This window comes from Nuphar pumila, chromosome 13 (genome assembly GCF_984573655.1).
Source record: "Nuphar pumila chromosome 13, dmNupPumi1.hap1.1, whole genome shotgun sequence".
Lineage (NCBI taxonomy): Eukaryota > Viridiplantae > Streptophyta > Magnoliopsida > Nymphaeales > Nymphaeaceae > Nuphar > Nuphar pumila.
The window spans coordinates 19,429,116-19,440,026 of NC_143261.1; the positions used below are offsets into that span (position 1 = coordinate 19,429,116).

The 10,911-nt window shown below is 40.3% G+C and overlaps 1 pseudogene across 1 annotated transcript; it reads right to left on the reverse strand.

The window, feature by feature from the left end:
• Window positions 1–2,710: 2,710 nt before the first annotated feature.
• LOC149818003 (DNA-directed RNA polymerase II subunit RPB1-like) lies at window positions 2,711–10,644 on the reverse strand (annotated as a pseudogene). The gene is made up of 10 exons (XR_016427331.1): window positions 10,105–10,644; window positions 7,783–8,090; window positions 7,503–7,658; window positions 6,840–7,001; window positions 6,536–6,756; window positions 6,299–6,454; window positions 5,884–6,216; window positions 5,513–5,800; window positions 5,169–5,425; window positions 2,711–5,066 (listed from the first exon to the last, which is right to left on the reverse strand). The product of XR_016427331.1 is annotated as a DNA-directed RNA polymerase II subunit RPB1-like (transcript).
• Window positions 10,645–10,911: the final 267 nt, after the last annotated feature.

Consider the following 10,911-nt stretch of genomic DNA (forward strand, 5'->3'; position numbering starts at 1 on the left):
TTCAGTTTGTATCAGTTTCTAACGAAGGAAGCAGTTGCTGAGTTCTGTATCTGATATTGAAAGCCCCAATGTCATTTAGGGATGGCAGTGGGGCGGGGCGGAGGGGGGACAAGGTCTCCACCCCCGCCCAGCCTCAAGATTTTATCCTCCACCCCCGCCCTGCCTCCCTGGTGGGGATGGATTTTATCCTCCACCCCCGCCTTCATCCCCGTTTCATGTCCTCCATCCCCGGTTCAAACGGGGATGAGGCGGGGCGGGACAGGGATATTGTGGGGAAAAGTGGTCGGGGCGGGAAAAAGTACAAGTCCATCCCCACCTCCACCCCCAGACGGGGATGGATTTTAACCTTCGTCCCTGCCTCCATCCCCGTTTCATACCCTTCATCCCCGGTCCAAACGGAGCGAGGCGGGGCGGGGCCCCGCTTTCCCCGGTCCACTGCCATTGTCATTTGTGTTTGGGATCTCCATTACATTAGATAATATTGCCTTTATGAGATTGCTTCGTCTTTTCAAGTTTAACCACTGGCGCACAGGTGTGAAAGTAGCTTTTATAGGCGGGCCATGTAAGGCAGGTTTTCCCACGCTTCTGCCAGGGTTCCTAATCATAAAAAAAAAACACTTTAGACTATGTGTTCTGAAAGGCAGGATCTAGGGCTACTGCCAATGAAGAATTTTGGAATCACTCGAGTATCAAATTGTATATAGATAAGATCAAATTGGATTATTTCCAATCACTTGAGTAGGAGATTTATATCAATTGGGCATAAGTGAGAGACAGTATCATGAACATTACTGTGAAAAACTGTTTTTTTTTACTAGGAGAAACTGTCCCAGGTGCAGAGACCTAGCCGCACTCGCTCATCCAACCGTACTGCTTTGTCCATGTCAACGTAAAACTCCGAGGGCTTATCCCTAGACCCCAAGGAGTCTCAAGCTTCGGCTTATGAGGGGGTGATTTGAACTTAGACTGCCCGTCAAATAGTCTAGGCTCCATCCCACTACGCCAAACCCCTTGGGTCTGCTGTAGAAAACTTTGCAAAAAAGTAGTTTAAAGAAAACAATGTCCAAAACCTTTCAAGAAAAAAAAAAGGGTGGGATGGGGTTTGTTAATGACCACATCATTTCATTATCTGGTAGTGTTTTATGGGCTAAAAGTATCTTTTTGTTTTGACAGAGAAAGCTGGGGTTAGGCAGACCCCTATCAGTTATACAACCATACCATTTGAGGTTCGAACTTGTGACGTGAACTAACTGCTCCTGCCAGACAAGCGAGCCCCCATTGGTAAAAAAATAAAGTATCTTATAATAAGAAAAAAGTTGTTCCTCTCACATCGTAAGTGTCTTTGTCTCTGTACCAGTTGGGACTATATGCAGGACTTTGCGGTGTGTGTGATAGAGAGGTAGGTGAATATGAAGGCGACGTAGGGCTGGCAAAAGAAAAGGAAAGAGGTTATATACAAGAAGAAGAACATTGCATAAGCATTTAAAGCAAACGTTATGCTCATTATACCTGTAGTTGGGAGATGCTTGACTGTAGGGACTAGAGGATGACAACCTTGGACCGCTTGGTGAGTATGCTAGGGAAGGACTTTAACGAGCTGAAGGTTGATTATAACTCGGGAATGCTGGGCTCTAGCTCGGTGAAGTTGGGCTGTAGGCAAGCGATGTTGGGCTATATGTAGGCGACGTGGGACTTTAGGAAGTGGCTCTAACTTGGGACCATAACTTGATGATGTAGAACTGTAACTAGAAGATGTAGGGTTGTAAATGTAATATCGTGTATTTTCATACTTAGTTCATGCAAGTATAAAAGAAAAATCGATAAATTCTCGATTTTAGGTTAATGCTTTTGAGTCTGGGCTTGGCCCAGGTCTTATCGACGAGGCCTAAACGAGCAACTTAAAAAGAAAGAAAAAGTTTTATTTTTAACCTTTAAATTTGAGCAAAATTCAAGTTATTTTTTAACGAATTTCAGAGACGAAATTCAAGTTATATATAGTTGGATGCGTCTCAAAATTGTGCATTGTTGCTACTTTTGAATTCGATATTGAGATTATTTCTCCTAATTACAATTTTAGAAAGAGTCTGACATTTTACCTGAGAGTAATGTGTAGACACAACTCTTTTTTTTTATATCCCAAAAAAGTGACACTTATAGATATGAAGGTCCTTGGTATCCCGATATTAGATGTTGAGGTCTATTGTTTCGAAAGTTAATTCGATCGAGAGTTAAATTTGAAACTCAATGATAAAATACAACCTGTGATTCAAGTTACCTTGAGAACCCTACTTGACCTCGAAAATTTTTACCCATTGAGTATATCCGCACACAACGATAATAAAAAGCGAAACTTAAATGTATACATCCTGATAGAAATATGCATATAATAAATAAACTTGATAAAGATAATAATTTATTCATGCATGTGCACTAACAACATGCAATTTTCTGTTATGCATTAGATCATGTATATTTACTTGTTTCATTACTTATGATGCATGATTGATATTATGATATTGCATCATGTTGCATGATAAATATTTTTACTGCTTAAATAAAATTATAAAAAATATTTTATTGTTATCCCTCTAAATTATTGCATAACTCTTATCTGTATTTTTTATACTTATTTATTTTATTAAAAAAATCAATACATAAAATTTCTTGAATTTGTAACACCTCTACTTTTATATTTTTCGCAGCCTTAGAGGCTCAGTGAGGCGATTTGCTCATGAAAGGAGTTACAAAGAAATCACATGACTGCTTGACAAATTCTTTAGACAGTGTAACTTTCTTTTCATTTAATTTTTTATGCATTCTGATATTTTGCAATTGTCCCAAAACTCTATATTTTCTTAATTAATAAAGTTGGTTTGCTATGTTTTGAAAGATGGGTGTAAGATCCTTATGGTTCTTCGAGTTTCCTAATTGTGTTGAAACTATAAAAGCTCTGATATCTTAGAAGATTTTTGCAATGATTTAAAAAAAAAATCTGCAATTTTTCTTGAGTATGAGTTGGGGTCGTTAGGGTAACCAAGAAATGTAGGAGAGTAAGATGGATTGGTGTGACTATAACCTGAAGAGCTGGGACTGTATGGAGGAGAAGCCCCGGGGGGGAGGGGTTTGACTGTAGCCAGGGGAGGTTGGGCTATATCCAGGTGACAGGTTGGGCTATATCCAGGTGAGGACAGACTGTATCCCGGTGATGAAGTGGGTGAAAAAGCCATTCCACCAACATATGGAGAAAACTGTGAATCCGTAATTGGTGACGAGCGGATGTTTGGGCTAAACAAGTAGCTCGGCGACATCATGCCTTCATGGAATGGTGTTCCTGTGATGGGTGATCGGGAAGGAGTCATGCCGAAGTCCATGCCTTCCATATAACTAGGAAGCTGAAGTTCAATAGCTTGCTGGAGCATTTGATCATTCAGATATAGAGCACAATCTCCCGTGCCAATGGGGGCAAACTGACCAAGCCTAATATTTTCTGTAACACCCCTCAGATGGTCTGACTTAACATACACTGCAGCATCCAAAAGAATGTCCACAGTTTCCTCAAATGAACACCTCATCAATGGTCCCGTGGTGTCTATAATTCACGTATGATCCATCAAACGAAATAACAACTCTCAGTTCATCCAGAAGAGATCGTCTCACAGCTTCAATTCCAAGAACTTCAATCACCTCAATCTGGCATTTCATAATATGACCTAACAAAATCAATATCCGCATCAATAATTGTGGTCATAGGATCCGGATCATACCAAACTTCTGTCACCTGAGTCACACTACGCAGAGTAGTGTAATCTAAAGCACACTGGACGTTTTTGGCCTTCTCCTTTGTTTTGCTGACTTCAGGTTTGAGGTAGACAGACAGTGATGGAGTTTTGATTTTCTTAGCAACATTTATGATTTCTCTCACACGGGGAACACCAAGGGTGACATTTTTTGCACTCACACCAGCATAATGGAAGGTATTCAGCGTCATCTGAGTTGCTGGTTCACCTACAGATTGTGCTGCTACACAGCCAATCATCTCGTCAGGTTCAACAAGTGATTGTAGAAAGCGGGATTCAATCTCACCGATCACCCAGTCAAATGCTTCACGTGTGAGCCTATATTCTTTCAACACGCGCTTGCTTGAAAATGTGCTCCATACAAGTAAATTAAAAAAAAGTGTGGCATTTTTCTGAGCTTCCATAATCATTAAATCTTCATCAGGGACAACTTTCAGCCTTTCCTGGAGTTTATCAACAGCTTCCACTATCTCCATAGGGTGCATATCAGATGGCCCCCTTAGGTCAACCTTAAATGTCTTTTGTGCATTCCAAATAAGTCTCTTGAGATTCACTGGCATTGGCCATGAATTGTTCCCAGTGGTAGCAATCTCTGCGGCAAGCTGGTGCCTGTCTACTTCAAGCTTCTGAACTTTTGCGTGAAACACGTTCTGGAACTCTCGAATGGTTTTCAGATCCTCCACAAAATCTGGTTGCATACAGTTTGGATCCCAATTTTCATCATCAAACTCATACCTGACGACCTTATCAAACTCTGTTTTTTTTTCATTTTTAAGGAATCTAGCTTCTGTGATTCAATCCAAACAGCATCCATACCATCCTCCCCATAAAGAAATTGAATTACATCTCCTAATGAGTTCCTCACTGTACCATCATATTTGACCATGATGTCCTCCATAGCTTCAACAAGACATCTCTGTACGTACCCAGTCTCTGAAGTTTTCACTGCAGTATCACTCAACCCTTCTCTACCACCCATAGCATGGAAAAAGAATTCCTGCAGAGTCAATCCACGAAGATATGAGTTTTCCACAAAACCCCGACTTTCAGGCCCATAATCATCTTTAGTAAATTGCAGCAACGTCCGGTCAATGAACCCAAAAGGAATTCACTTTCCCTCAACATTTTGTTGTCTCACACAAGCAGTCGTCTGTGAAATATTAATGATACTTCCTTTAGACGCTGCAGAAACCATAGCTTTCTGGTTATTGCTTTCAGATAAGCTCCTCTGAGCACTACTACCGGCATCATCACAAGCTTTATTCAACACTTGTAAAGGAAAAAAAATGTAAGGACGGTGCAGCTCAGAAAATATGAAACATCTTCAAGGGAAAAAAAAGGATCATATGAAAAGAGCCACTGCATAAGGACCTGATACTCTATTCTCAAATTACTCCATCATAGTTCGTCCAGGTTCTGCTTATAACTGTTTCTCCTGTGCAGTCTTAATAAGTTCCTTCACCTCATTTTTTGCTTTAGAGATCGTCTCTTTAATCTTTTCCATGGTAGCAGCATCTGCAATGGTGTCCCCAATACCAATGCTAAAACCATTCTGCAGAAGAAAATAATTAACAAGTCATTGAGTATGCCACAAACACTTGCGTGCAGCATCTGGGCCAACCTCTTCCCTGCATTCAAATTCATTTACCAATCATATCATATTAGCTATTGACAACATCCACGTAATGTCTGTCAAATGGAATAGGCATTCGTACCAGATAACATGAATGAGACTTTCAAGAGGATGTTCCAAGGGTCTTTTTGCAGAGGGTGCCTGAGAGAAGCTCTCCCCTCTCTATTCGAACACAAGTATCTCCAGGAGTAATAAATCCTGTTTCTGATTCTGAATGCCATGCTGACTACCTAATGAGATTTATCTGCTTTGGAATGATATGATTAAACACTTGTTTGCCTGTCCACAGAGGTCTACGCTTCAAAATGGCAGAAGCAGGAATCTTTCCATCAAAATCTTCCCACCACATCAAAATGTTCATGAAAACATCCTGACAAAATTTTCAAAAGCTCAATATTAAGACATGTAAAACAATTACTTAGAAACCGACAAACATAAAAGATTCTATTATACCAAGGACTCCTTCTCTATAAATGTATCACGTTTTGTTATCTTCCTACATCCAAGAAGTGTATCCTGAACAATACCCATTACTGGCTGATTGGACTGTGGTGAAACAATACATTTCGGCACCATCATCAACTCCAAGACTTCTGCTCTTGTTTCAAACGACTGAGGTACATGCATGTTCATTTCATCCCCATCAAAATCAGCATTATACAGGGATGTCACTGATAAATTTAGACGAAAAGTAGAGTATGGCATGATTTTCATCCTATGACCCATAATAGACATTTTGTGCAGACTAGGTTGCCGATTGAAAAAGACAAAGTCTCCATCCATTGTCTCTCCACCTGAGAAAAAGAATGTGCAATTTATGAGCTACACCAAAATAAGAACCAAGGCCCATTTGGCGTAGCACCTACACTGAGATAAACTGCACCTTGTATCCCAGTTCCAGAAGGTGATCACTACTCTTTCTCAAGTACCGCAGATCAACCCGCTGCCCATCTTCCCTAATGATGTACTTTGCCCAGTTTTTCCTGGCGGTGGATGAGGCCCATACTCAACGAGTTCTTTCAACCTAGCAGTCAAGGCAAATATGGGTTACCAATTTATGAATATAATAAGCATCCGAACAAACTTCAAATACATATTAACATACCTTTCAATGTTGTATGGAGTCACAGTTTCAGGGTATGTCAAATTAAAGGCGATACTCCATGGCACCCTAAGTTCATCAATATTAATTGTTGGATCAGAAGTAATGATAGTAGGTGCAGAAAAATCTACAAGTTTTCCCATCAAGTTTCCTCTAATCCGACCTTCCTTGGCCTTAAGTCTGCTACAAATAGATTTAATAGGCCTCTCTGATCTCTGCATAGTCTGAATTACAAAGAAGGCAATTAGAAACTTCACAATTAGTTAATTAATCAAAATTGACAGTGCACATTGTACATGATACATACCCTTGGTTGACCAGGTATCTCATTGTCAAAATATGTGGCAATGTGAAACTGCAACAACTGAGCAAACTCTGAGATGATATGTGCAGGAGCTCCATTTCTCTCCTGCTTCCTGAGATTCTCATTATGTCTAATGATCATCACCAATTGATGAGTCAAATCATCCTACAGGACAGATAGATAAAAGAGGTTCTCATCGAAAATCAAAGAATAGAAGCTTCCATGGAATAGAATGACAATGAAATCAGACAATAGAACCAAGGCTATGTACTATGCACATTGTACATAGTACATACCCATGGTTGACCAGATAGCTCATTGTCAAAATATATGGCAATGTGAAACTGCAACAACTGAGCAGACACTGAGATGATATGTGCAGGAGCTTCATTTCTCTCCTGCTTCCTGAGACTCTCATCATATCTAATGATCATCATCAATTGATGAATCAAATGATCCTACAGGACACATAGATAAAAGAGGTTTTCAGCGAAAATCAGAGAATACAGACTTCCATGGAGTAGAATCAGTCAATGAAATATCTCAGAAGGAAAACAAATTCAGTCATAGTTAGAATCTGTAGAATGTTCCTAAACAGAAATTTTACCAACCAGTGAAGTGCCAAATGTTATGCCAATAATATGTCCCCAATAACATGCCACTTGCCTCACTCCGGGAAGAAGTATCCATCATCACAGAAGGCCTCACGGGAGGAGGAATAGGAAGGACTTGCAAAATCATCCAATCAGGGCGAGAGTACTTAGGGTTCAAACCCAGAAGCATACAATCTTCTTCGTTTATGCGCTTTAGAACATTCAGAACCTGGAGAAATTGGAAGATAATGGGTAAGAAAGAAAGAAAAACCTTGGTTCCATCAAACAATAACCATTATGGTAACAGAAGGTACACAAAAAACATAAAATCCAATAATATGAACAAGGAGTACCCTTTCAGCAGAAAGCTGCTGCTTTCTTTCAACTGGTTCTGGCAGCATTTGGTCCAGTTCATCAGATTTCTTTCTGGGAACCTTGTCATGGGCACCCATCTTCATACCTTCAATTGTTATCTTTGGTTGCACAGCACCACATCCACCGCGTCTTTTCTTTTTTACACGTCTTCTGAATCCTGACCTTGATCCTCATCAATGTCATCACCACCTTCACATTTTTGTTTGTTTTTACAACAATCCAAAACTTTCTTCAATCGAGATTTTGGATTTCTGATTTTCAAGGCTTGCTTGAATTGGCGGTCCTCCTAAATTGACACATCAAGAAGAAAATTTATTCAGACAAAAACATAAAAAATGAGAACCTGTAAGGACCAACATACAACTAGATGGAAGCACAAGCTATGTCATAAGGACACGCCATTTTAGTGGCATGTCGCCATTTTGGTGGCATGTCCTTCGTGACACAAGCGGACACACTCTGACACGTGGACACAGACACTGATGTATGGAGAATATTTTGATATTATATTATTATTTTTTAATGTATTAAATTAGTATTTCAATAAAAATGCATTTTTAACATTAAAATAACAACAAATTAGTTTTTTATTGATTAAAAAAACAAAAAAATTTATGTCCTAGGGACCTATTTTCCAAAAAAAAAAACTAACTTGCGAGTAGAACCCGCATCACGCATCCTCATGTCCACATGTCTTTGTGACATAGAGCACAAGCCTCTGAATTTCCTAATCACACGAGCACAGACACAACACTCTGACACACAAAGACAAAAAAAGAAAAATGCACCATATATTCTACTTTTATGTATAGCATGAATGAGGCAAGCAAAGAGGCGCTAGTGACAGAGAGATAAAACCATGCAAAAATAGGTCTTCAGAAAATAACAGTCATTTTACTCTCTTAGCATATGGTAACTTGTTTTAGTTGTTAGATGTTAAATTGATAGTTATTATTTAAACTTGGATCCTCAACATTTGTGGTTTTTCTTAATTTATTTTTCTTGTTCATAAATTTTCAAAATTTTCCAAAGTTTTTTACTCATAAAAACCACATTTTTAAAAATCTTCTGAGAAAAACATGAAGATATATATATATATATATATATATCGAGAGAGAGAGAGAGAGAGAGAGACATGGTTGCAAGAGGGAATAGGAGGAAGTCAACTAAAAGGGATTAAAGAAGAAGATGACCATAATCAAAGAAATGATAGAAAAAATGGCAAAAAAGGCCAATAAACAGGGAATAACCTCTTCTGTGTAGATGGGCCATTGTCGATTACTGGACACAATTAAATTCATCAGTTTGAAAATATTTACACCCTCGATAGACTTTGTTCCAGGATAATAGAAGTATATGCAATCATAAACTGTGATGCCTCATGAATTGATGTTTTTTCATAGAAAAGATGTGCTCGAAAGAGCCTCTCAATCTTTGAAAATGTGCATGCATCTCTAATACTTGTAAATTGCAACCTGATGACCAATTCATCGTTATTATTAGTGTTTTAACCATAAGTTTCTAACTATATTCCGAAATGGATAATAAAATCGTCATCAAAAGGTTATGTTTGTCATCCTTCAGAATATGAGACGAGTAACCACAGTGAACAGCTTAACAGAATATTGAGGAATGTGACTGCTCCCTATATTACATGTCACAACGCAAGAGAAGTTCATCTTCATCCCAGATTATTTTTCCCCGCACACACTCCGATGTCACAGTTTGAATCCTTCCATTAATGACAGAGACGCACAAATAGTTGTCATGAAAGGTTCTTTCATCTCTCTCTAGCCAACCAAACCACCATGCCAACAGCCATGTATCCTCTTGTTCCGCAGGGGGGGGGGGGGGGGGGCGGTTGGAACAGAGACACATTTGTTTATGAATTCCAATGTGTCGCTTGAGCTTCACATCTATAGAGAGGTAAGCTATTTACTCCATCTCTTACCCATAACCAAAATCTGAAGAAAACGCAGCCTTATGATAAGCAAATTCCAACCCTCTCTCTTTGTGTTTTGTTCCATTTCTTGTTCATAGTACATAAACCTAGGAAAGATGCTTGTTTCGCCCTATATTTTCAAGTCTTAACTGAAACAGAGAAGCCAAGAACTGGCATCTCCGTTGGCACCTATACCCTGAAAGCCTTCAAGAAATGCGGGGTACAAAAGCCCGGGAAATACGATCATCATTTTGCCCAATCGGGGCACCACGTTTCGAAGAAAGAGAAACCGATCGAAGCGAGATACTTTGAAGCGAAAAGAAACGGATTACAAGGAAGGTATGCACGAGCTATCTACCTTGTCGGAGAGGATGTGGGAGCAATTGAAGCAGACGCAGCGCAGGATGGCGAGCACCGTCTTCATGAACCCTATATGAAACATCGGCTTCGCGAACTCCAGGTGACCGAAGTGCCCCGGGCATGTTCGCCGCGCACGTCTCACACTTCACCTTGCGGTCGATGGTGCCGAGGCGGGGGTCGCTGAGGCCGCCGGACTTGGGCTTGCCACGGTCCATTGTCTCGCTGAACTCGATCTGGATGACCGACATCTGCCTGATCTCGTCCGGGCTGAGGATGCTGCACCGGACGGTCCTCACCTTTAAGACCTCCGCCGGCGAGTACGGAAACCTCGTATCCATGGCTGCTCCTTCTTCTTCCCTCCTTCAATTCGACGGATTCTTATCTCCTTTCGATTTTCCGGTCCTCCTTGAGGGTTTTCCCCCTTCTCTACAATGTGAAGTTCTGCGATTCGCTGATCAAATTGTTTTCGTGTTTAAGAATTGTTGCAATAGATTGTTTGAATTTGGAGTTGAAGATGATCGGTGACTCATTTGTCCCTCCAAAACCTTTGTTCTTTCTTTCTTTCAGAGAAGGATGAGATGAGCCAAACCCTAAGAAGGAGCGAGGAGCGCGCGATTGAAATAAACCTGCCATCGGTCGTCTATTTATAGAGCGGGGAGGCCTCTTCTGCAGCGCCGAATCTTCCGCGAACAGACCTCGTCCAGATCCAACGGCCCACGTCCTCCGCGATTCCTCATATCTTTTTTTTTTTTTTGGAAAATAAGCGATCGCACTCGTTCTGTCATGGATCGGACCTGTCAAGTTC